This window comes from Lissotriton vulgaris, chromosome 8, assembly GCF_964263255.1.
Source record: "Lissotriton vulgaris chromosome 8, aLisVul1.2, whole genome shotgun sequence".
Taxonomy (NCBI): domain Eukaryota; kingdom Metazoa; phylum Chordata; class Amphibia; order Caudata; family Salamandridae; genus Lissotriton; species Lissotriton vulgaris.
This window is the reverse complement of record NC_141696.1, coordinates 1,246,191,751-1,246,215,987: the sequence shown is the minus strand read 5'-3', so window position 1 is coordinate 1,246,215,987 and position 24,237 is coordinate 1,246,191,751. Positions and strand designations below refer to the sequence as shown.

At 43.5% G+C, this 24,237-nt stretch overlaps 1 protein-coding gene across 2 annotated transcripts in view; it reads right to left on the bottom strand.

The window, feature by feature from the left end:
* LOC147698550 (lysosomal proton-coupled steroid conjugate and bile acid symporter SLC46A3-like) overlaps nt 1-23,587 on the bottom strand; it is a 225,583-nt gene extending 201,996 nt beyond the window's left edge. Inside the window, exon 1 of one of the 2 annotated variants that reach the window (XM_086935161.1) lies at nt 23,454-23,587. The gene's annotated coding sequence lies outside the window, so the exon portion shown is untranslated. Of the gene's footprint in view, nt 1-23,320 lie in introns of both variants that reach the window. The other variant, XM_086935162.1, reaches the window with a different exon arrangement.
* Between the last annotated feature and the right edge of the window lie 650 nt (nt 23,588-24,237).

Sequence of the window (24,237 nt, the reverse complement as noted above, 5' to 3'; positions counted from 1 at the left end):
AAGCTTTCAGACAGTGTTTCTCCCATTTTGCTGCAGTCATCCAAAATCAGTACTTTATCTTTTGAATTTGGGTCTAAAATGATGTGCAGTTTTTTCTGGTCGAACCACCCTAACACTGATGGTCCTACCTTTGCCACATACAACTTTCCTCTAGTGGACCTGCCTTTAAACAAAAAGGTAAGCCATCTAAAACCAATCATGCCAATTCTATTTCCTGTATAACTGATTGGGCAAACATCAGGTGGATTCAATTGCTCACCAATCTTGTTTACAAATTTCTTTCTCCAAACCTCCTCGTTTACAATCGTGTATGGGGAACCGGAGTCCGCATATACACTTACAATCACCCCACCAAGAGATATCTCACAAATTGGTTTACCTTTTAAAGAATCCTCAGAAATGTTAATTACATAGTTCCCTCGAACATTCTTAACGCAACATTCGTCCTCAGTTTCTACTTCATCCATACTCTCTACATCTTCCTCATACATATACTTCACATTACTACGTCTGCGACACATTTTACTAAAGTGACCTAGAAGTCCACATATACCACATTTTTTTTTTAACGCTGGACAGAGTCTACTAAAGGCTAGATGCTCTTTGCTATCACATCTGTAGCATCTTCTCTCCTCTATGTTCCTATTCTGAACCCTTGTAGGTTGGTTAGTCCATTTTCCTTGCTGATGCTGTTGCTGTTGGCGAAAATTTCTATTAGGAGCTTGAATTTTACAAATAGTTCCAGAAGTCTTGGACAAATCTTTTTCAGTTTCCTTCACGACCGTAGCGCACCTCCCAGACATTTCAGATTTCCTCATGATGGCTACCACATCATCAAGAGGTGCATCTCCATTAACCCAAAGACGATCTTGTAGGGCAGAGTTGTTGTTGCGCATCACTAGTTGATCACGTATTAGGTCATCATGTAAATTGTCAAATTTACAGTCAATGGCAAGTTTTTTAAGGTCATCCATCCACTCATCCACAGTTTCTTCTTTAGTTTGCTTCCTTTGTAAGAATTTGTGTCTTATGACCCCAATACACACTTTGGGTGCAAAATATTTATCCATATTTTTGATCGCATTCTCAAACTCATCTAGATTGGAATCATCAGACTTACTCATCCTAGAAAAGGTCTTTAACCCCATGGGTCCTAAAGAATGTAGTAAAATTCTCTTTTTCTGTTCAGGTTTCATTTTCTTTGTTTCATCAACAGCTTCTAAATAATTAACAAAATATTCTTTCCATTCTACCCATTTAATACTGGGTTGAGCACCTTTAACCCAAAATGGTTCAGGAGGACTAATTGAAAAATTTTGTTGTGCCATGTCTCTGTCCTTATCAACAGTGCTCACAATGCAGTCACCTTCTTCCATGCACTATGAAGCACATATGAATATACAAAATCAATAAAAAACAACCTTCTTCCAACCTCCTCACCTGTTGTAATACTCAGAACCAAAAAATAACTACTTTTTAATTACTTCACCTTAATTTCTTGACCGGAATATATATAATGTATAATGCAATTGTTCTTCTCTTATGCGCTGTGAAGTTTCATACACTGTTGAAGTCTTTTTGTCACCATGTCGACATCCTTCGTAAAAAAAGGTAAACAGTGATTTCTAAAATGGCCGTCACGTCAGGGTCACGCTGCGTGACCTGCGTCCGACGTCAGTTCCTCAGGACGCGCTATCAATCACAGTTGCGCATGTAAGGTGACGCACGTAGTCCTTCTCGAGCTTGCTGGCGCATGCAGACCGAATGGTGAACACGGGTTAAAAGATGCAGGTAACCCAGTGACTTCAATGGTTTACACTCTCGAGTGGCGCTAGGCACAGGCGTAACAGTAAATAAAGCGCAGTCAGGACAACAGCGGTGGCAACAGCGGTATATATGTATAAATCCGTTTCCTTTTTTAAAAAGAAAATTTTCTTCGTCAATCACCGTATTTAATATCCATCCGTTGAAATACGTGTAGAACTCCAGTTTCCCTCGTCGCCAATTTGTAGTGAAGTACTCCAAACCAAGGTGTAGTCAAGGTATATATTTATTTGCAGAAAGTTAGATGAATAACAGGTGGGAGCCAGGGAAGCGATGTCTTCCATCTCAACAGCTCAGCATAGAATCAATCTCCCACATAGAATTCCCACATCATACTATTCTATATTCTGACCCTCGTGAACTTAAAGAAACATACAACATAACACTCAGCCATGTTGCTTCTGAACACGGAACTTGCAATAGCGGTACAAGTCACACACCATCTGGCAAGACCCTTCCCGTCCTTAAACCCTCCCGACCTGGGTACTTTGGAGAGCTCGGCTAACATGAAGCCAGGGCACATCTCTTCAATAAAGGGGTCTGCGGCCTGCAAGAACCAAAGCCACCGGGCTACAATCACCAACCAAGTGTAGTGTAGTTCCTATATTCCCAATAGGTTCTGCGCATTGGAATAGTACATCCTATAGATTAGACGTAGGACTGAGGTCGACTAGGTCTCTATCGAATAAACTAGATTTAATTGCGTGTGCCAGCTAGCTTAGAGGTCACTGGAAACTTTCTCGAATTCACAAGAAGGGATTAGGCTCTGACAACCGCATAAACATGACAACTTTGTTTCACCAAGATAAAACGTATCTTCAGAGTCGTGGAAACAATAGATAGATATTTCACTCAGTCAATCGTGCATGCTTCGTTTCACTAGAGGTGCAGAGAAAGTAGAAAGAAGGGGCGTTTTCAATAAAAGGATTTATTGAACAGTCTTCTTTCTCAAGCATAAGAAATGAACTGCTACAATAGTAAAACTGTTTGCAAAATATAATGCGTACAGTACAAATAGTAGAATAATATAATACTGTAAGAGCATTGTATGGTTCCTAAACCATATATAAATACATACATAAATAACAGAGGCTAAAAGTACTCAACTGGTGCTTCTAAAATACGCCTACCCCGGTGTACCTAACCTAAGCTTAGTACGAGGGAAGAAGTAAGTGAGGTGTAGCATAAAGGTAGTATTCTTTTTGCCAAGAATCTGCTAAAGATTTCTCTAAGGGTCTAATCAGCTCCGTACCTTAGTTTAGAATGGAGAAGGTCGGTCTCGGGACTCAATTTCCCAACAACCCGCAAGGGTAGCTTGGAAACACTGGAGCTGCATTTCTCGGCAGGAGAAAAGACAACGTCTCTCTCAGTGCGTCTGCTGGAGTTTCGGCTTCCTTCGGCACTTGCTGTAGCAGGGCATGTCGGTAAAGTAGATAGTCGAACTGCTCCAAACCACTGTGTGTTTGCTTGGGAGAGTGTTGGCATATTTATACCTTGAAGGTGCCGACTTTGACGTACAGTTGGACATAATAACGTCATCAAAGAGTCTCAGTTCTTTGAAAACTCCATGAGTTATTGGAAAAATCAATATTCAAGCAAGGAGAAGTCCCCGGCTGCTGAGGCTGAGTTTTTCAAGAAATCGTTGAGGATTTTCAGAACTAGTGGAAGTAGCCCTGCCGCATTTGGACTGCATGAGCTATGCCTAAATAAGGATATGGTGATTTATACCTATATAAGGGCATGAATCGGGAAACTTACAATAGGTTCCTAAAATGATACATAACACAAGGACCACGATAAACATGATATAGGCATTCAAAGACATACAGGATCTAGCAAGGAAGCGTCATAATCGTGGAAGTGCGTGTGATCCAGCGCTCACGGCCAACTCTATCACCATTCGTCCTCCAATGCACCTTTCTTTCCCGCCTGAGGGGTGATGGGAGTTAATATTACATCAAACAATTTCAATTAACAGTGTAACGCATTTGGCTACACAATAAGGACCAGGAATCAGTGACTATAGTTAAGAAGGTTTACTGCAAATTAGCAATCATGTTGTGGTACACAAATCCATCCAAGCACCTTCCAAGCACCATGCTACAAAGATACAGAATAACAACTGGGAAACCCAACCTCCTAAAGAAGTTTAGGCGTATCAGTATTAGACGAAGAAGAAGCTCAGTCACAGCAATACAAAAGGTCAGTAGTAAGATCTGGTGCTCAGAGAAGAATTTCGGGTCCTCTAATCTATAGATGAGTAAAAGCAAGGATCATCTAGGTTTAAGTTCAAATTAAGAGGATAGTTTAACCCCTTCTATGCGCACGACGGCCGGGAGCCGTCGTGCGCAACAATCGGAAGCTGGGGAAGAGCTTTCCCAGCTCCCGAGGCCCCCCGGTTTCTCTGAAGTGACGATCGGCGCGCACGTCGCGCTGATGTCATTTCAGTGAAATCGAAACTGAAATGAGCCAAGAGGCTCATTTCAGTTTCAGTTTCTACGTGCTCAGGGGGCTATCTCAGCCCCCTGAGCATGTAGAAATAATTAGGGGTGGGGGCTGCCCAATATGGGCATGCCAATGCCCCCATTGCCCCGTCGCAAAGGTACAGTCTTTCTGCCCCTCTTGGGGGGCAGATGGGGCAGTATCCCCCAATATGCCCCCTGGGGGGCAGAAAGCCTACTAGATACCAGGGATTTTTTTTAAATTATAATTTGGGGGAGGGGCTGCCCAATATGTGCATGCCAATGCCCCCACCCTGCCGCAAAGGTACAGTCTTTCTGCCCTTCCTGGGGGGGCAGCCCCCACCCTAATTACAATTTGCCCAAAAAATCCCTGACGTCTAGTGGTCTCTCCGCCCCCCTGGGGGGCAAATGGGGGCATTAGCCGCCCATCTTCACCACCGGGGTGGCAAAAAGACCACTAGACGCCAGGGATTTTTTTGGGGCAAATTTGAATTAGGGTGAGGGCTGCCCAAAATGGGCATGCAAATGCCCCCACCCCTCCCCAGCAATAATTACAGCCTTTCTGCCCCCCTGGGGGCTATAATGGGGGCCTTAGCCCCCAATCTGCCCCCGGGGGCAAAAAGTCACTAGACGTCAGGGATTTTTTGGGCACATTTTAATTAGGGTGGGGGCATTGCCATGCCTATTTTGGGCAGCCCCCACCCTAATTCAAATTTGCCCCAAAAAAGTTCCTGGCGTCTAGTGGGCTTTTTGCCCCCCCGGGGGGCAGATTGGGATTAGCCCCCAATCTACCCCCCCCCCCTCCCGGGGGTGCAAAACAACAGCTAGACGCCAGTGATTTTTGTGGGCAAATTTGAATTAGGATGGGGGCTGCCCAAAACGGGTATGCCCATGCCCCCACCCTCCACCCACAAAAATGACAGCCTTTCTGCCCCTCTTGGCAGGAAGATTGGGCAGTAGCCCCCAATCTACCCCCCTGGGGTGGCAAAAAGCCCACTAGATGCAAACAATTACGCTGGCTTTTTTTATGCCAGGGGTGGGGGCTGCCCAGAATGGGCATACCAATGTCCCCAACCCCAAAATTATAGCCACAGTGTTTCTACTCCCCTTGGGCACAAATTGGGGCAACCCCACCCCCTCGATATCCCCCCCAGGACAGCAGAAAGCCCACTAGACACAGACTTGTTTTTAGCAATGTGTCTCCTTGTGGATTTTGGGCCCTAACGCAGCCGGCACATAGGGAAACCAAGCAAACCTGTACATTTTTTTAAACTAGACACCGAGGGGAACCCAGGATGGGGTGCCTTGACTGGCTCTCACCAGGTTCTGTTACCAAGAATCCCTTGCAAACCTAAAAATGTGTCCAAAAAAACACATTTTCCTCACATTTCTGTGGTGGAAATTCTGGAATCTACGTGGATCCACAAAATTCCACCCACCCCGCATCCCTCAAAGTCTTCTGAGAAAAATGGTACTTCACTTGCGTGGGTAGGCCCAGTGGCCGCAACAAGAAATGGCCCGAAACGCAACATGAACACACCTCATTTTCACAGTGAAAACTGACCCTTTTTTTGCAAAGTGCCTAGCTGTAGATTTTGAACCCTAGCTCTGCCGGCACCTAGGGAAACCTAGTAAACCTATACATTTTTGAAAACTAGACACCCAGGGAAATCCATGATGGGTTGACTTGACTGTCTCTCACCAGGTTCTGTTACCCAGAACCCCTTGCAAACCTTAAAAATATGTCCAAAAAACACATTTTCCTCACATATCTGTGGTGGAAGTTATGGAATCTGCGTGGGTCCACATAATTCCACCCACCCCGCGTTCCCCAAAGCCTTACAAGAAAAATGGTACCTCACTTGTGTGGGTAGGCCTAGTGCTCGTGACATGCAAGGGCCCAAAACCTATTGAGGCGACATCAAAATTACCTTTCACAAAACAACCTGGGTTTGCAAGGGGGGTCCCATAAGTTTTTGGCCCCGGGCTCGACGGCCATCTAGGGAAACCTACCAAACCCACACATTTCTGAAAACTAGACTCCCGGGGAAGTCCAGCGAGGTATGGCTTGCGTGGGTCCCCTAACGATTTCCTACCCAGTTGGGCTTCCTCATTCCAGGCAAACTTCGTGTGTTGGATTTGAGCGGCGCTGCTTGAGCTGCGAGCGAAGCCCCACTGTGTCTGACACAGTCCTGCTGTGACTTTACCCGAGGTTGCAGCGCCAGGACAGGAGAGTCTTAATGGATTTGCACACTGTGAGCAGCAGTAACGTCGTGGGTGATATTCACTGCCCACTTGGGTTTTAATGAATTGCTGACATATGGAGACTGTGCACGGCGGCTCACAGGAGTTATGAAATCAGGCACTACATGATCCAGGAGGCCACGCTCGTGGCAACGCCCATCGGGGCGGGACGTAATAACAAGTGCTTGTTAAACAGCTGTGCCCAGGAACTCTTTTGCAACTGTGAGCCCCTGAAGAAATGTTTGTTAACATGAAACGCGTTGGGCGTTTTTCACAGGACTAAGTTTTAAGTTGGGTGCCTACGTGCTGTTACCTGCTGCTGGTTTCTCCATTAAAAGAGGGATTACTTTTACTCACCTGCGCTGGGCTTCCTCATTCCAGGCAAACTTCGTGTGTTGGAGAAATATATATATATATATATATATATATATATATATATATATATATATATATATATATATATATATATATATATATATATATATATATATATATATATATCCAGTAAATGGCGGTTCCTTTACCTCAGCATCAGGCGCTGCAATGACGGGTACGTTGCCCTCGCGATCGAACCTCACCGCAATTCAATGTACCCAAAACCTCCACAGCGGAAGTAACAGAGTCGCACACCAGCAGAGTTTGTATCACTATGGTTTTATTTTCCAAATTTCATTTCCATAGCCTAACACAGCATAAACAAGCGTTCCGGTATATCTTAATACCTTGTTCACGGCTAACATATTCTCGTGTATGATTGCATTTTAAACATTAATAAAAACAGGAAATACTGGTTACATCACTTCCTGTTTTTTTCAAGGTACTCCACATTGATTTATGGGACTTGTGGTTCCTAAGTTACAATCTATACATTATTAACGTGGTGCACTGCTATATTCTTTTGCATGATTGAGTACCCTTAGTGTTTGATATTTTGACCCATTGATTATTTACATTGCCCATATTTAGAAGACAGCAATCATTCAATTTGAAATGTTCTCATCCCTCTAGTGGGAACCTACACATTTGTTTATACCATAACTCGAACCTGATGCATGTTTATGCCCTGTTACTGTGATTGTAAATACCCTCTCCAGTGAGTTACTATTCGTAATTCTAACAGATAACCAGTGTATTTAAAATCATATTACTAAATTGAAACCTTTCGGGCCATGCATCAGTTTTACTCCATTTTTTGAGTATGTTATACAATGCTTTTATGGGTTAGTTCCGGGTTCTGCTCTCCGGTGGGGGTGGGCCCATTGCATGTATTTATAAACATATTCTTTTATCTTTTGTGGGTTAGACAAAAAACGGGTACTCTATCAATTTTGTCATACTTGTAGTGCACCGAATAGAGAAACTAAACAGAAATATTTACAAATGTATATACAGTTCTTCCGACTGATTCAGTCCATACGGTATCATAGTTCTCAAATTTAGGATGTGTCGCGATTTCCTCTGGCGCAGTTTTTTTAGGCGATTTCCACCTCTTTCGTTCAGTGGGATGGTTTCTATCCCGTAGAATTTCAAGGCTTTCCAATTTGCATTATGGTGGATTTCCATGTGCTTTGCAACCGCGTTGTTACTGTCTTTGTTTTTAGTTCCGCGCACATGTTCCAATATGCGTTTTTTTAAATCATATATGGTGCTTCCCACATATTTCATCATACACGGGCATTCGATCACATATACCGTGTATTGGCATTTGCATGTGATTAATTCTCTTATCTGCCAGATCTTATTATTGGCCATTGCCACTTCTGCTGTCGGTTTTGCAATTTCACATACTTTACAGTTGTGGCACTTTATAAAGCCTTTTGTTTTGAGTCATGTGATTTTAGGGGATTTCGCTTTGAAATGGCTGTGAACCAGACGGTCTTTTATGTTTTTCGCTCTCCGATAAGTTATTACCGGATGGGGCCCCATTTTTTCTCCAATGGTTGTATCAAGCTGTAAAATGTTCCAATTTTTCTTGATAACATTCACGATCTGCTTGGATTCCTGGCTATAATCCATGATTAGCCTGATGGGTTCCTCCTTACTTTCTGACTGATTGTTTTTTGCAGTTAGGCATTCCTGCCTGGTTTTTAGATTTACCCTGTTCCAGCATTTTTTTACTACTGTTTTTGCATATTTCCTTTCTCTGAAGCGTTTTATTGTTGCGGCACTGTTCTTTTTCCACTCCTGATCCTCACTGCAAAACCGTCGCAACCTTAAAAAGCTCTGTATGGTATACTTGTTAGCAGCGATAGTTGGTGGAAACTAGTTGCTTCCAATGTGGCATTTGTTGCTGTTTTCTTTCTATGTAAGTTTGTTTCCAAGCAATTGTTCTTTACACAGATTTCCACATCTAAGAAGATTGATTTTTCTTTGCTTATCTCACAGGTGAAATTCAACTTTGGTGTGCTTGTGTTCAGGATGTTAAAGTAATCCTGTAATTAATGATGTTGCTGGTAAAATATGCAGAAATAGATCGAGTGAAATATGAGGAGCAAATTGTGGCACTAGAAAATGAACTTGATGCAGATGAACAGACCCCAACCAATACTAAAATGAGGGAGGAAATGCTTGTTAGGATTAACAAATCAATCAATCAATCAATCAGTGACACTTATAAAGCGCGCTACATACCCGTAGGGTCTCAAGGCGCTGGGGGGGGGGGGGGGGAGCCGCTACTGCTCGAACAGCCAGGTCTTCAGCTTCTTCCTGAAGGAGAGGTGGTCTTGGGTCAGGCGCAGGTCGGGAGGGAGGGAGTTCCTGGTCTTGGCGGCCAGGTAGGAGAAGGACCTTCCTCCTGTAGTCGCTCTTCGGATGCGGGGGACGGTGGCGAGGGCGTGGTTGGCTGATCGGAGGTGGCGTTTGGGAGCGTAGAAGTTGACTCGGCTGTTGAGGTAGCTCGGGCCTTGGTCGTGTAGGGCTTTGTGTGCGTGGGTGAGGAGGCAGAAGGTGATTCTTTTGTTGACGGGGAGCCAGTGAAGGTCTCTCAGATGTCCGGAGATGTGGCTGGTTCGTGGGATGTCGAGGATGAGTCTGGCTGAGGCGTTCTGGATCCGCTGGAGTCTCTTCTGGAGCTTGGCGGTGGTACCGGCGTAGAGGGCGTTGCCGTAGTCCAGTCAGCTGGTGACGAGGGCCTGGGTGACGGTCTTCCTGGTCTCGGTGGGGATCCACCAGAAGATCTTCCGTAGCATGCGTAGGATGTTGAAGCATGCCGAGGAGACGTTGTTGACTTGCCTGGTCATGGAGAGGGAGGAGTCCAGGATGAAGCCCAGGTTGCGTGCATGGTCTGTCGGTTTGGGTGCGGTGCCCAGGGCGGGAGGCCACCAGGAGTCGTCCCAGGCGGAGGGAGAGGAGCCCAGGATGAGGACCTCCGTCTTGTCCGAGTTCAGTTTCAGGCGGCTGGTCGTCATCCACTCGGCTACCTCTTTCATCCCTTCGTGCAGGTTGGCTCTGGCGGCGGCGGGGTCGTTGGTCAGGGAGAGGATCAGCTGGGTGTCGTCGGCGTAGGAGATTATGCTGAGGTTGTGTTTGCGTACGATGGCCGCGAGGGGGCTCATGTAGACGTTGAAGAGGGTGGGGCTCAGAGATGATCCTTGGGGGACGTCGCAGATGACTTCGGTGGCCTCTGACTTGTACGGTGGTAGGCGGACTCTCTGTGTTCTTCCGTCGAGGAAGGAGATGATCCATTCCAGCGCCTTGTCCTGGATTCCGACGTTGCTGAGGCGCCGTACTAGGGTGCGGTGGCAGACCGTGTCGAATGCCGCGGAGAGGTCTAGGAGGATGAGGGCCGCTGTTTCTCCGTTGTCCATCAGGGCTCGGATGTCATCGGTGGCGGCGATGAGGGCGGTCTCGGTGCTGTGGTTGGCTCGGAAGCCGGACTGTGAGGGGTCGAGGGATCCGTTCGTCTCGAGGAAAGCGGCCATCTGCTTGTTGACGGTCTTCTCGATGACTTTGGCTGGAAACGGGAGGAGCGAGATGGGGCGGTAATTCTTGAGGTCGGTGGGGTCCGCTGTTGGTTTCTTGAGTAGAGCGCTGAGTTCGGCGTATTTCCAGCTCTCAGGGAAGATGGTGGTGTCGAAGGATGTGTTGATGATGTCTCGCAGGTGGGGTGCGATGACAGCGTCGGCCTTGTTGAAGACGTGGTGAGGGCAGGGGTCGGTCGGTGATCCGGAGTGGATGGAGTTCATCGTGCGGATGGTGTCTTCGGTGCTGATCGGGGTCCAGGCGTGGAGGGTGGTGGTGGGGGGTGGTTGTTCGGTCATGGTGTGCGTTGGTTGGTTGTTGAAGAAAGTATTCGTAAAAGAAAAGCTTTCAAGTTCCAAAGAGACAAGGAAGACTATGAAAGGGGTCAGGTTTTCACATTTGCTAAACGCTTTTTAAATGTGAAAAGAAATATAACAAAACCCCCACGTAGCACAATGCAACCGCAGCAACAAGCAGAATTGGTTGAGAGAGCAGAATCTTCAACCTCCCTATCCGATTATAGCTCTGTAGCAGGTAGCGGATCGGACAATGAACAAGCAGGGCAAAGTGATGGGTTGGGGTTTCATCGGCTCACCCTGGGGCAAGAGGTCGACTGTGTCAGGCGGGACCGTCTGGACACTTTAAGACCCAGGGTAAACAAACCACAAAAATTCCACAACTTCAAACGTCACCAACGCAGGAAATGCCAACGCAAAGCCACGAAAAAAGAACACAAACAATTATTAGAAAAACAAAAAGAGACAATAAATGCAATAGATGAAATGTCCGTCATCAACCTATCAGATGTTGCGCTGAATGCTACAGAAACCAAAATATTATCTTTGGGTCTATCGTATAGTCCTGTGGGGAATTTTCAATACGCACAAACAAGAGTGGACATTTTTCAATTTGTGCGTAAAATCAAGTTAAAGAAGTTTTTTTCTACAAAAGGTATAAAAACAAAACCCACAGACATTACTGCAGCAGTAGGGAAAAATACTGAGTCCCTAACAGCAGGTGATATGGATCTAAGAATGGATCTTATTGATCTCTTAGGTGAAAGTACCCAGCTGCCAGCAAGTGCCATGAACCAACCAATGATAGGGGCGGGTTTAACTAATTTCAAACCAAAATCCACCTTCTGCCCTGTCATGGCCAAGGGCAATATAGACTATTATCATGAATTGGTGATTTCAGACATTAAAAAATTGCATCATAAAGTGACACGTACCAAATTTAAATATTCAAGAAGGGATCAAGAATACCATGCCTTGATAAAAAAAACTACAATTGTGCAAATCAGTCATCATCAGACAGGCGAATAAAGGTGGCAAGGTTATTATCTGGCCAAGAGAAAAATATATGGAGGAAGCTTGGGGGCACATAAATGACAAAAACTGCTACAAAAAGGTGGATATTGCAAAAATCAAAACTTCTTGGAGTAAATTCTATATGAAACTTGTGGCATGGAAAGGCTTGGGATTACTGAGTTCAGATGAGTATAAATATTTACGTAATGATCATCCAGTCATACCATGCATTTATTTCATTCCTAACATTCACAAGGACTCCAAAAACCCACCGGGCAGACCAATTATCTCTGCCTGTGGTAGCCTCCTGGAAAATACCTCCAAATATATTGACTTTTTCCTACAAGAGCACATGAATAGCTTGCCAACTTTTATTCAGGATACTGGGGACTTCCTAAGGAAATTAAAAAACATTGTGTGGCAAGAGGACTACTTATTAGTAACATTGGACGTAACCTCGTTATACACAAGCATTAATCATGTCGACGGCCTCAAAGCTGTCAAGCATTTTCTACATAGTAGACCGTTACAGTGTCATGCACATAATACAATGATCACTGACATGATTGAATTATGTCTTTGTAACAATTACTTTATGTTTGACAAAATGTGCTTTCAACAAACAAGAGGCGTGGCTATGGATTCCTGCTTCTCCCCCAGCTATGCCTGTCTGCATATGGGGCTGTGGGAGAAGCAGGTCCTCGGGGACCAATACTCCGATGTTATGATTAATCATGTGATTTGCATCTACAGATATATAGATGATTTGTTTTTGATTTGGAGAGGGGAAAAAAGTGAAGCTCAGACATTTGTTGATAATCTCAACATAAACGCCCTTAATCTCCATTTCACATCTAACATTAGTGAAACCACAGTTAATTTCCTAGATGTGGAAGTTTTTATTAGTCACTAAACTATTCAGACTAAATTACATCGAAAGGCCACTGCTGGTAATACACTCCTGCATGCATCAAGCCATCATCCCCGTCATCTTATAAATAGCATCCCTTACGGGGAGATGCTACGTATTAAAAGAATATGTAGCAGGCAGGAAGATGTATTAAATGAACAAGCAGCATGTCGCCTTCGTTTTCTGGCAAGAGGTTATGATGATAAAGTCATTAAAGCTGCCATGAAACGCACAGAAACACTCCCCAGAGATGAAGCATTAATAACCAAAGCGATGAGACTAAACACTGAACCAGTGCCTGTTGATAATCCAATCCGCCTAATAGCGACATATAATAAGCAACATCACGCTATTAGGAATATTATGACCAAACATTGGCCATTAATTCAAAATGACCTAGCACTTGAAATGGGAAATACAACCTCACCAACCATTACCTACCGAAAGGCGGGCTCAATGGAAAATAGTTTGGTGACAAGCAGCCCAGAGGTCGTAATTAAATCTGATTGGTTGAACAGTAGAAAGGGTTTTTATAAGTGTCTCACCTGTAAAGCCTGCAAACATGGTACTAACAAAAAATCATATGTTTCTCCTTTTTTTGACAAACCAATCATCATTAACAAATATTTGACATGCAAGACTGAATTTGCCATATATGTTTTGGAATGTCCCTGCGGGTTAAGGTACATAGGTAGTACTAAACTCCCAGCCCATCAAAGAGTACTACAACATATCAGGGCTATCACTAATTGTGATGGGACGTACCCAGTCGCAAGGCACTTCAACGATTGCCATAAAAGAGACCTTAGTCTATTACAATACTACGTAATAGATGCAGTAATGCCTTTACGTAGGGGTGGAGACAGAGAAGGAATCCTCAGAAGATTGGAACCACATTACATCTTAAACCTCGATAGCAAGCATCCTAGAGGTTTAAACGCTTGGGAAGATATGCATACGTGTTTGTAGTTATTGAGGATCTTGCAGATTCTCCTGTCACCACACGCAATCTAAATGGATCTTTTCAAAATTCAATTGCTGTTAAATTCAGATGAGAAAGACGTAATTTAGTTTTTTCAATTTTGTAACAATGGCTTTTTTAAATGCAAAAATCATTTTAAACAAAGTAATTCTTTTTACACATATTTTAAATATACAATTCTCTACTACTGAAAAGGTTTTTTAGTGGTGATATAGCATATTTTTTGCACATGTACTATTTGCACAGGTTTTCTTGCACTTTTTGATTATGCACAATTTTGCACATTACCATTGACCCCATATACTGTTTTTAATATCAAAGTTTTCATATATGCGTCATCTTCTATTGAGGTTTTAATTATAACAGTGCTGCTAGATAATCAAATGTTTCAGAGGCAAGTCAATGAAAAATTTCGTATTTTTTTGCCATCAAAAAAATTTTTAATTGTATTTTACAATTATTGTTTTTGCCATTTGGAAATTTAACAATCAAATCGTGACATGCTATTTTAGCTGTATTGATTTTATGGTCTTAAATCACTGATTTTATGAATGATTTTATATATATTGTTTATAATTTGATTATCAAGTGTTTTTAGGTTATATAGTATTTTACTGAAGACTTTCTCTTATAACCTTGGACCAACACTGTTCTAACATAGTGTTACTTCTATGTTCATGATGACGCTGTCATTGGTAATAAGCACTTGCACTTTAAATATGTTTATTGCACATCGCAGCGTGTCATGTGATCAAGGGCCAGGGAGGCCCGAAACGCGTCATGGCTAGGTGCGGGGGTTTTGAGCACAAATAAACGAAATGCACCTCAACTTTGGGTCCGCAGTCGTCTTTTAAATGCATTTGACAAGTTCGACTTCCTCTTCATATATATATATATATATATATATATATATATATATATACACACATATATATATATATATATATATATATATATATATATATATATATATATATATATATATATATATATATATATATATATATATATATGTGTGTGTGTGTGGGGGGGGAGTGTTTGAGTGGGCTTGTGATTGGGTGCATAAGTCTCTGAATGGGTCTGTGAGTGGGTGCATGAGTCTCTGAGTGAGTCTCTGAGTGGGTGTGTGAGTCTCTAAGTAGGTCTCTGAATTGGTGCATGAGTCTCTGAGTAGGTCTGTGAGTGGGTGTGACAGAGTATAAGTGGTTCTGTGAGTGGGTGGATGAGTGTCTGAATGGGTCTGTGAGTGGGTGTATGTGTCTGAGTGGTTTTGGGAGTGGGTGCATGAGTGTCTGAGTGGGTCTATGAGTGGGTGTATTAGTGTCTGAGTGGGTCTCTCATTTGGTGTGGCAGTGCCTCAGTGTGTGGCTGGGTCACAATGGAACCTCACCTGCCTCTTTATCCAACAAGAGTCCACAGTTTTGCACAAAATATCTACCTAAGTGGAGTATTTTCTACCGGTTAATTACTAAGGCTACCTCCTTGGGTAAATGTCCAGTAGATGTTCTACACTACAGCTGCGTAATGGAGCATGAGGAAATGTCACCAGTGACCTTTTGTGCATTTTGGCAATGTGATTATTCCTGGTGCGTCTTTATCCAAAAATATGTGTTAACATGAATCCTCCTGTAGAGAAGACAATGAGACAATAAAGAGGAAAATCTCCACCAAACAAGGTACTTTCTTCATAACTATATGAAGTATGTATTTATTTATTTAGTTCACAGTTACTTAAAACCATTACAACAATAGCACCAATGATATAACCTTAAGTACATTAGAACTATATGAAGTAAGTGCTTCTTTGTTTGGTGGAGATATCTCCATATTCCTCTGCATCAAAAACCCCTCATCAAAATCGGCAAGAAACACAATGAGGGGCCACTTGTTAAGCTGTCCATCACCCTGGCAAAAGACAGGAACATCTTTGCACACTGCTAAGGTGGGCAGGGCCAAATGGTGAAGCTTTCAAGTGATTTGTACATTTGAATACTTGTAGCAATTTAAAGGGAGAACCATGGACTCTGCTCTACCTAGTTAAGGACCCACTCGTCACAGTTACTACAGATTGCGCTTCAAAATATTAACAATGCATTCACCTCCACAAAGGATTTCAGATTGTCTTTCAATATGGAATTGTCGAGAAAGCACAGTTGCTTTGCCTTCGCCAAGCCCAGGAGTTAGGAACATTTGTCCTTTACAGAAGTGGAGCTTCAGCTGGGGCACCTCCTATGTTTATATTTGTAAGGGCTTCCTGCTGAGGTTTAATTTATGTGAAATGAGCATCAGTACCACAACAGCCTCAGTGGACCCCATCATCTGAGGCCAGGCTCAAACTTTTTAGGGGAACTGGCCTGCATGACCCCCCTTCTGAATCGATTTCGGCCCCAGGGACCACATCCCCCAGGGCCTGGTCAAAATTTAATAGGCGTGGGGGTCTGTGTGGTCTCCCTCCCTGGGCAGATTTCAGCCCAGGGACCCCCGGGGCCCAGCCTGGTCTCCCTGGGTGTCCTGGTACTACCCAGGGCACCCAGTGTGCATGTTAGGGTCCACGTGTTGAGCCTCAAGGCCCTTGGTCCCAGCCGGCTCCCCGCCTCCTGTAGGAGTGGCATTGCTCTTGCACACAGGAAGCTGTTGGAAATACAGCTCCCTGCGTGCAAGAGAAATATTTTCATTTCTTAAACTCCCCTTCCAGAAAGCGGGAGCAGTTTGAAAGCTCCCGCTTGCTGGAAGTAGAGTGTTTGCTCTTGCTTGGCGAGAGATTTCGCAGGTGATTTGCTGCACTTTACAAACCCTGGATTTATTTATTCAAGTATATATATATCATTATTTTTTGGGAAACCATGAGGCTGTGGAGAGATATGGTTTACTGAAGAGCTGTTCGATTCTGGGAACTGTCCTGAACGTGCGTCCTCAGTCTGTTCAAATGCAAGACTCTTTTCACTTATGTGTGCTTGCAGCATCAAGTGCAAGTGGGTGGGGGAGGTGTGCAGCTAACCAGGGTTCTGCAGTTAAAAGAACATGTGCATGCAAATGTAATCTAGTTTTCATAATTATCTAGAAATATTGATACTACTTGATACTGACCTTCCTTCTTACCCTTAGAATAGTGTCTCCCCTCTGCTTTGTTTGTGCTAATGCTTGTAGTACCCAAGAACCACCAATGTGGCAGCACATAATCAATCGCAGTATTAGCACAGAATAAAGGGGCAGCAACACTTCTCAGGCGCCCATGGCTGTGCACACTGTTAATAGTTAAAGGACCGAAGCTCCAAGGACACAAAGCAGCTCAGCTATGAGGCACATTTAAAGGCAGAGCTCGAGTGAAAATGAGCAAGACGTGCTACTTCAATGATGGCTAACCTGATGCAAAAGCAGAGTGGGTTGAGCGCTTGCTGTAGTGAACTGGGTGCAATATGTATGCTTTCCTTCCTTCATTGCTGGATAAAATAAGCACAATTCAGAAGCATGGTATTAACACCTATCATTGTACTTTGAACCAACCAGTCTCCCTGAGATTCCGCCATCCGGCTAGGCATGATTTGGACCAGGAGGCTCTATAGAACACATTCAGTCATTTGGCATGTATCTATGCTCGATTAAGAAACTTTCTGCAGCCAAAAGGCTCGTAGATATCTCTCGCAAGAATATGAAGTAGCTCTGCCAAAGTAAATAGGTCTTCCTTTAATGAGCTAGTACATCCAAACTGCATTTGTGCATGTCTGTGTTTCATACTTTGTCTTATTTAAGCCAGGCCTTGTGCTTTGCCAATGCTTTTTTTTAAAGAAGCTGAATTGTGTGCCGTTATGCAGGCATGTATAAACATGTCTGTGTATATGTGTGTGGAACTCGCACATAATTCTTAACTAAAACATTTATAAAGCCTGCTACAGTGAAAAAACAAAAACAAGCGTAGGCAACTGGCTTTAGAGGAATTTTGCATGGTAATGCGAAGCATCATAAGTAAATAGCATGGGAATAGATATGTAATTGAGTGGAAGTAAAGAACTGTAAAATAAAATGTGTGTATGCTAAAAGGTCAGGTGACAGTTGCACTTTCAATCCAGAATTAGAAATCCATCTAGGTTAATGACTAGCTTTCTTCCATCTGTGCTACTGCCAGAGAAAAACACCATAAATTATCTAGTTATCTAAGACACTTTAATAGCATTACAATTTGATGTGTGTGCCACTAAAAGTTCAGGTTTAGGCAGCTGGCTCAATAAACAAAATGATCACAGCTGTGTGGAAGGAAAGCACTTTTTTGAGGAAGCAGACAACTTCTGCCCAATCAAAATATGTACTCTTGGCTCTCAACATCTGGACTGCACCAAAGCCCCTCTCCTGATGATTCTCACATGGTTGTCTTTTATCAGCTGCGCTGTCATGCCAGACCATAAAAAGATGGGATTGGACAGTTCCTATTCTCACAGAAAAGTATTAGAAAATTCAATTTGGACCAGTTGCCTTCAGGGTCAACAACAGACCCCACACTGCCCCTATTTTAATAGGCGTGTTGAACTGCGTAGTACAAAACTGCTCATAAAGTGCTCTGCCTAAAATACCCAAAACAAGGCATACAAATCTGAGATCTGAGCACCTCAACCCGACAGCTACAGTTTTGTCCGATTGACCGATCATGCAAAAACAAGAAAAGAGAGGTCAGATCAAACACTTGATCAATTAAGGAGTTAACTATATAAACCACAGTTCAAGGAGTCAACACAAGGTTAGCTTTATCACATCCGATTTGGGTGATAAGGAAAGCCCTCACACACTGACCTAGTCAGTGTCATGCTTCATCATCGGGCCCCACCGACAGAGGCCGAATGCCTCTGCGGTGTGCTACGACGCCAGGAAGACTGCGGAGCAGGTTTTTTTGTGTATGGAGGGCGTGCTCTTGTTTACAGTGAAATATTAAAAGTGCCTGAAATAAGGGTATCGAAAAAATATATTTAATAAATGATCCCTGAGGCACAAAAAAAAGAGTATTATGTGTCTGTATTTATATGCCAAGGTTCAAGGTTGGTAAAATACAGGATATACTCAATTGCTATCAGTCAACATGTTTCAGCCATAAGGGTGGTATATTACCGTGGCATTCATCAGGACTATACCCCGGCGGTATGGGCTCTCTAATCACCCACCCTAACCTGGGGACGTGAAAGTAAAAAGGAAGTGAAAAAAAGTGCAAAAATTAGTGGAAGAGTAAAATACTCGATTCCAAAAAATACTCCATAAATTTGGAGTGTCACTGCACTTTCAAAAGGGGCGCTACTAGCACCACGGGTCTCGGGAGGGGATCGGAGCGACCTGGCACATCGCCCTCTGTGCTTCCGACCCGCTGATCAGCCTAGTTGTAACCTCCAAACCGGACCCCGATCAGCCAACCCAAGATATTCAGGAGATTAACTACAGAACTCCCCTCGCCCTCCTTCTCCCAATGGGTGGGACAAACCACAGAACCGTACTCTTCTAGCATACTTTGGGAGGGTGGTCATTTTCTTAGGTCGCCTTTCCCAGTAGCCTTAGGGTTCATTTCAGGGTATTCTTGTGCAGCACTTCAAAGCTGTATCTTTGCGGAAATGCAGGCTCTACAAGCGTGTCTTATTTGCTCTATTTATTGAGCCTTTAGCAATCGCGATTAGGGAAAAAAGAGCTCATACGGTCCCGGTCCAAGGAATGACAAACATAAAATTATACGCTGACGACATTGTTCTTTTTTTGGACCCAAAGACAAATACCCAGACGGAAATTATGAGAATCTTCGCAGACTTTGAAAAAATAGGGAGTTATAAGATTAATAAGACCAAAACAGAAATAATATTATGCAACTGTGAGGTGAGTTCTCTTTTATTAGAATTCAGACAGACATATAATACCAGCCCAAGGAGGTACCTAGAGATTTATGTAACTGAGAATGTAGAAGATCTTTTTCCTCTAAACTGTATCCCATTATCGAAAAAGGTACACTCTCAATTAACGCGATGGAATCAGCTGCCGTTATCAATAATATGCCGGGCTGTGTTAATACAGATGTCTATCCTCCCGTTATTTAATTTTCTCTTTAGTGCGGCACCCTGTGCAATACAGGCTTCTTTTTTTTAAGAAATAGACAGTATGTTCTCTTCTTTCTTATGGACAAATAAGATACCAAGATTGGCACTCAGCACTTTAAACCATCCCGTAGCAGAAGGAGGACTATCACTACCAAATATCAGAGATTAATATTATGCAGCATTTGCACATCATAGTTTTAAATGTTTCTTCTTAGATCCTCAAGAGGCAGATAACTTTTGTATGATAAAGATCTTAAAGGAACATAACATAGTAGACCCCACAAGAGTTACTAAGTACCCCACAAAAGTACGCTATAAGACCTTGCAAAGGATACATAAACAAAAATCTCAGCTCTTAGCACACTACGATATTTTAAGAATGAATATCTCAACTAGGCTTTGGAATCTATTTGTGGGGGAAATAAGTTTGCTATAGAGTAACATATTAAAACTATGGGAAGAAAATGGATAAGTTGAGATCCAAGATTTCGCCAAGGTGAATATTTGGAAAACCTGGGTGGATATTGAAACAGGGCTGAAACATTCAAGCACAATTTTAAAATGGTCATTCATTAGGTTAAAACCCATATTAGAAAAGCTAGACATGGAAAACCTGCACTATAAAACTACTATTAGTGAAGCCCTTAATTCCCTCATACAGCGGAAGATTAGTAATTGGATTAAAATCTTCAATGACAATAAATGTCTCTCTCTATATGAAAAAGTCAGGGATAGACGGAAGAAAAGGGAAGGTATGCAGATCCTTAAACCAACCTGGAATAGGCTTAATAAGTTTAACATAGCTATATTTAGAAGGGCAAACTTCAAACGCATGCAATACTATTCGAAATGGTTGATATATAGAACACCCTCTTTTCTTCATAAAATATACCCGCAGATAGAAGACAAATGCTTTCGTTGCACAGAGAAAGGAACCTGGACACATATCATCTGGGAGTACCCAAAAATCCAGAGTTTTGGGGAGGAGATCGAGAAATATCTTAAAATACAATCGATCCCCTGATTTTTATTGATAAATCTATCTCAGTCCTGGGTTGCTCCTCTGCTATCTCTGTTCACAAAGAAGGTTTATTTATTGTAGCTTTATTAGCAAGATCTCTAATCCTACAACTCTGGAGAACAGAGAAAGTACCCACTTTTAATGCTTGGAGGGCAAAACTAACCAGAGTACAAGAAATGCAAAAGAAATATGCAATAGGATAAGGGACAATAAGAAAGTATGAGAAATATTGGAGTGTGTTTGAAACATAAGAGAATGTATTCCAGTCGGTATAAAAGGACAGAACTTATGTACTCGTCCTGGTGTAGCACTTTGCACTTTACTCGAAGGTCCCTAATTTCCTTCGGCTATCCTGTCAAATTTGATATACAAAGATAAGGTATGTATATATGTATGCACCCCGATTCTGCACTCTGCACTTTAATTTATTATGAACTCTCTGTATTATAGGAATATTGTGATTATATTGCTGTGCATTTAGAAATTAATATTTATCATACTGTAATATTTTGTACTGTAGGCTTAAACTAATTTTCTCTTTTTTTGAAATACTGAAATATGTAGTTATATATGAAATTATTCAAAGATGTAATGTTTATGAACTCTCAACAATTTTTTTTTTAAGCGTGTTAAAAACAGGCTGGTACCAACTAAATACCAAAAATTGGTTTATCAAAGAAGAAATTCGTACACACCCATCCACCAACAGGGGGAATGTTGCTTTATTTTATGCCCTTAATAAAAAAAAGTGATATTTAGGCCTTAAAATAAAGCAACATTACCCCTGTTGGTGGATGGCTGTGTTAAAGACTTCTGCAAGCAACGAAAAGGCGACATACCAACCGCAGACTTGCACACTCAAATAAAAAATAGACTTTCCTGCACTAAATGGCTCATATCTGAGGCACTGTACGTTCGCCTGATCTAGAGCAGTCATAAAACAAAGAAGCATTGAAAATTACAGTTATCTAGACGAGGGTTTAGTGCTAATGTCTTCTCGAGCTTCAGTAAGACAAGGGGGGATGTATTGCGTGGCCATCAACACAGCAAGACTGCCTCACTCACAGGAGAGGCACAGCATGTGAGGAGCAGTGCAGACTGCCCTACTCACCTAACATGTGCAACACAACACCCTCATGAAGAGAACATGTGGTGTTTCACAAGAGGTGCATGCTTCGTGCCTCACAGTACCATAGGAGCCGCACAAATCCCCTCCCTCAAAGAAGATGTACACTAAAACAAGATGCTTCCTCCCTCATAGTAGAGGGACACCAAGTCAGACCAGAGACAAGCTCTCCTCCTCAGAGGCGGCAGGAGTTAAGTACAGCAGAAGCAGAGTAAACGCCCCTACCTCACAGAACATGTAAAGCACAGCAGAAGCAGTGTAAACACCCCTACCTCACAGAACATGTAAAGCACAGCAGAAGCAGAGTAAACGCCCCTACCTCACAGAACATGTAAAGCACAGCAGAAGCAGTGTAAACGCCCCTACCTCACAGAACATGTAAAGCACAGCAGAAGCAGAGTAAACACCCCTACCTCACAGAACATGTAAAGCACAGCAGAAGCAGAGTAAACGCCCCTACCTCACAGAACATGTAAAGCACAGCAGAAGCAGTGTAAACACCCCTACCTCACAGAACATGTAAAGCACAGCAGAAGCAGTGTAAACACCCCTACCTCACAGAACATGTAAAGCACAGCAGAAGCAGTGTAAACACCCCTACCTCACAGAACATGTAAAGCACAGCTGAAGCAGTGTAAACACCCCTACCTCACAGAACATGTAAAGCACAGCTGAAGCAGTGTAAACACCCCTACCTCACAGAACATGTAAAGCACAGCAGAAGCAGTGTAAACACCCCTACCTCACAGAACATGTAAAGCACAGCAGAAGCAGTGTAAACGCCCCTACCTCACAGAACATGTAAAGCACAGCAGAAGCAGTGTAAACACCCCTACCTCACAGAACATGTAAAGCACAGCAGAAGCAGTGTAAACACCCCTACCTCACAGAACATGTAAAGCACAGCTGAAGCAGTGTAAACACCCCTACCTCACAGAACATGTAAAGCACAGCAGAAGCAGTGTAAACACCCCTACCTCACAGAACATGTAAAGCACAGCAGAAGCAGTGCAAACGCCCCTACCTCACAGAGCATGTTCAGCACAGCTGAAGCAGTGTAAACACCCCTACCTCACAGAACATGTAAAGCACAGCAGAAGCAGTGCAAACGCCTGTACCTCACAGAACATGTCAAGTACAGCAGAAGCAGTGCAAGTTTCCCTCCTCGCAGAACTGGCATAGCAGGATGATTCTAAGTGGGCAAACTCCTCGGCCAGCCAGAAAATGTAAAGAACAGCAACCGAAGGGCAAGCTTTCCTACTCACAGAACAAGCTTAGCAGGGCACAACCTGTGCAAACTCCACTCCTCACAGAAGATGTGCAGCACGGCAGCAGCACTGCAAGCTTCGGTCATACAAAGAACAGGTGCAGCAGCAGGGCACACTTCACACGACGGTAGAAGCAGTGCGAGCACCCTCCTACCTCAGAAGGTGTGCAATGCCGCGGCGGCAGCACTGCAAGCTTCCGTCATTCAAGGAACAGGTGCGCCAGACCAGCAGCAGTGCGTGCTGTTCCCCTTCCTCCCAGGACTTGTACGGGTAAATATGAAACTCACCCTGAAAACCGCATGGAAAGTGATCCGGTCTATCCAAGTCACTGCAAACATGTGATTTCCAGGCCTGCCAACTTCTCTAATATATTCACTGTGTGAAGAGGAGGCGGGTCCTTGGATGTGCACACTTTCTGCCAACTACTGGCTAAGAAGCACTTAGGCTCTCCCATTAACAACCCCACAAACGGAGGCAGCCCCTAGGACCGAGGACCAACCCCCCCAGCTGCGCAGAGCCTCTATGGCGAGCTGACATAGCGCTCACCATGTGATGTTGGCGCTTCACCAGGCCACTGCGTGACGGACCTGCGTGCAAGCCGCTCTGGAGAACAATGGACTTCAATAAAAAATTGAAGCGAGCTCCAAAGGGAGTGCCCCAAAATCTCTTCTGGAACTGATTAAGCCTGCTACGCCACCTTGTTTCAATAAGTCACAAACCCATGCAACGCAGCCCGATCGAGTCACGTTACTTTCCAAAACTGTTTCCTTGAATTGCTTCCAGGCAGTTACTGCATATCATGAAAAATACATCCTGCTCCACTTGGAGGCACAATTAATTCATTATTACGGAACATCTTTCCACGCTCTTAGAAGGCCTTACCATTACGGAAACGCAGGAGGGACATAGCATGCTTTTGCTCCACTAAATCTGATGATTACAGCGCTACCTCACCCAGTAGCCGTGATCAATGGACGGGCTTGGACGCTACAATCTGGAGGTTGCGAGCAGCTTTCTGCAGCACGTGCTTTCACCCGCTGAGTTTTCTCACTGGCCTGTAGACACAAACAT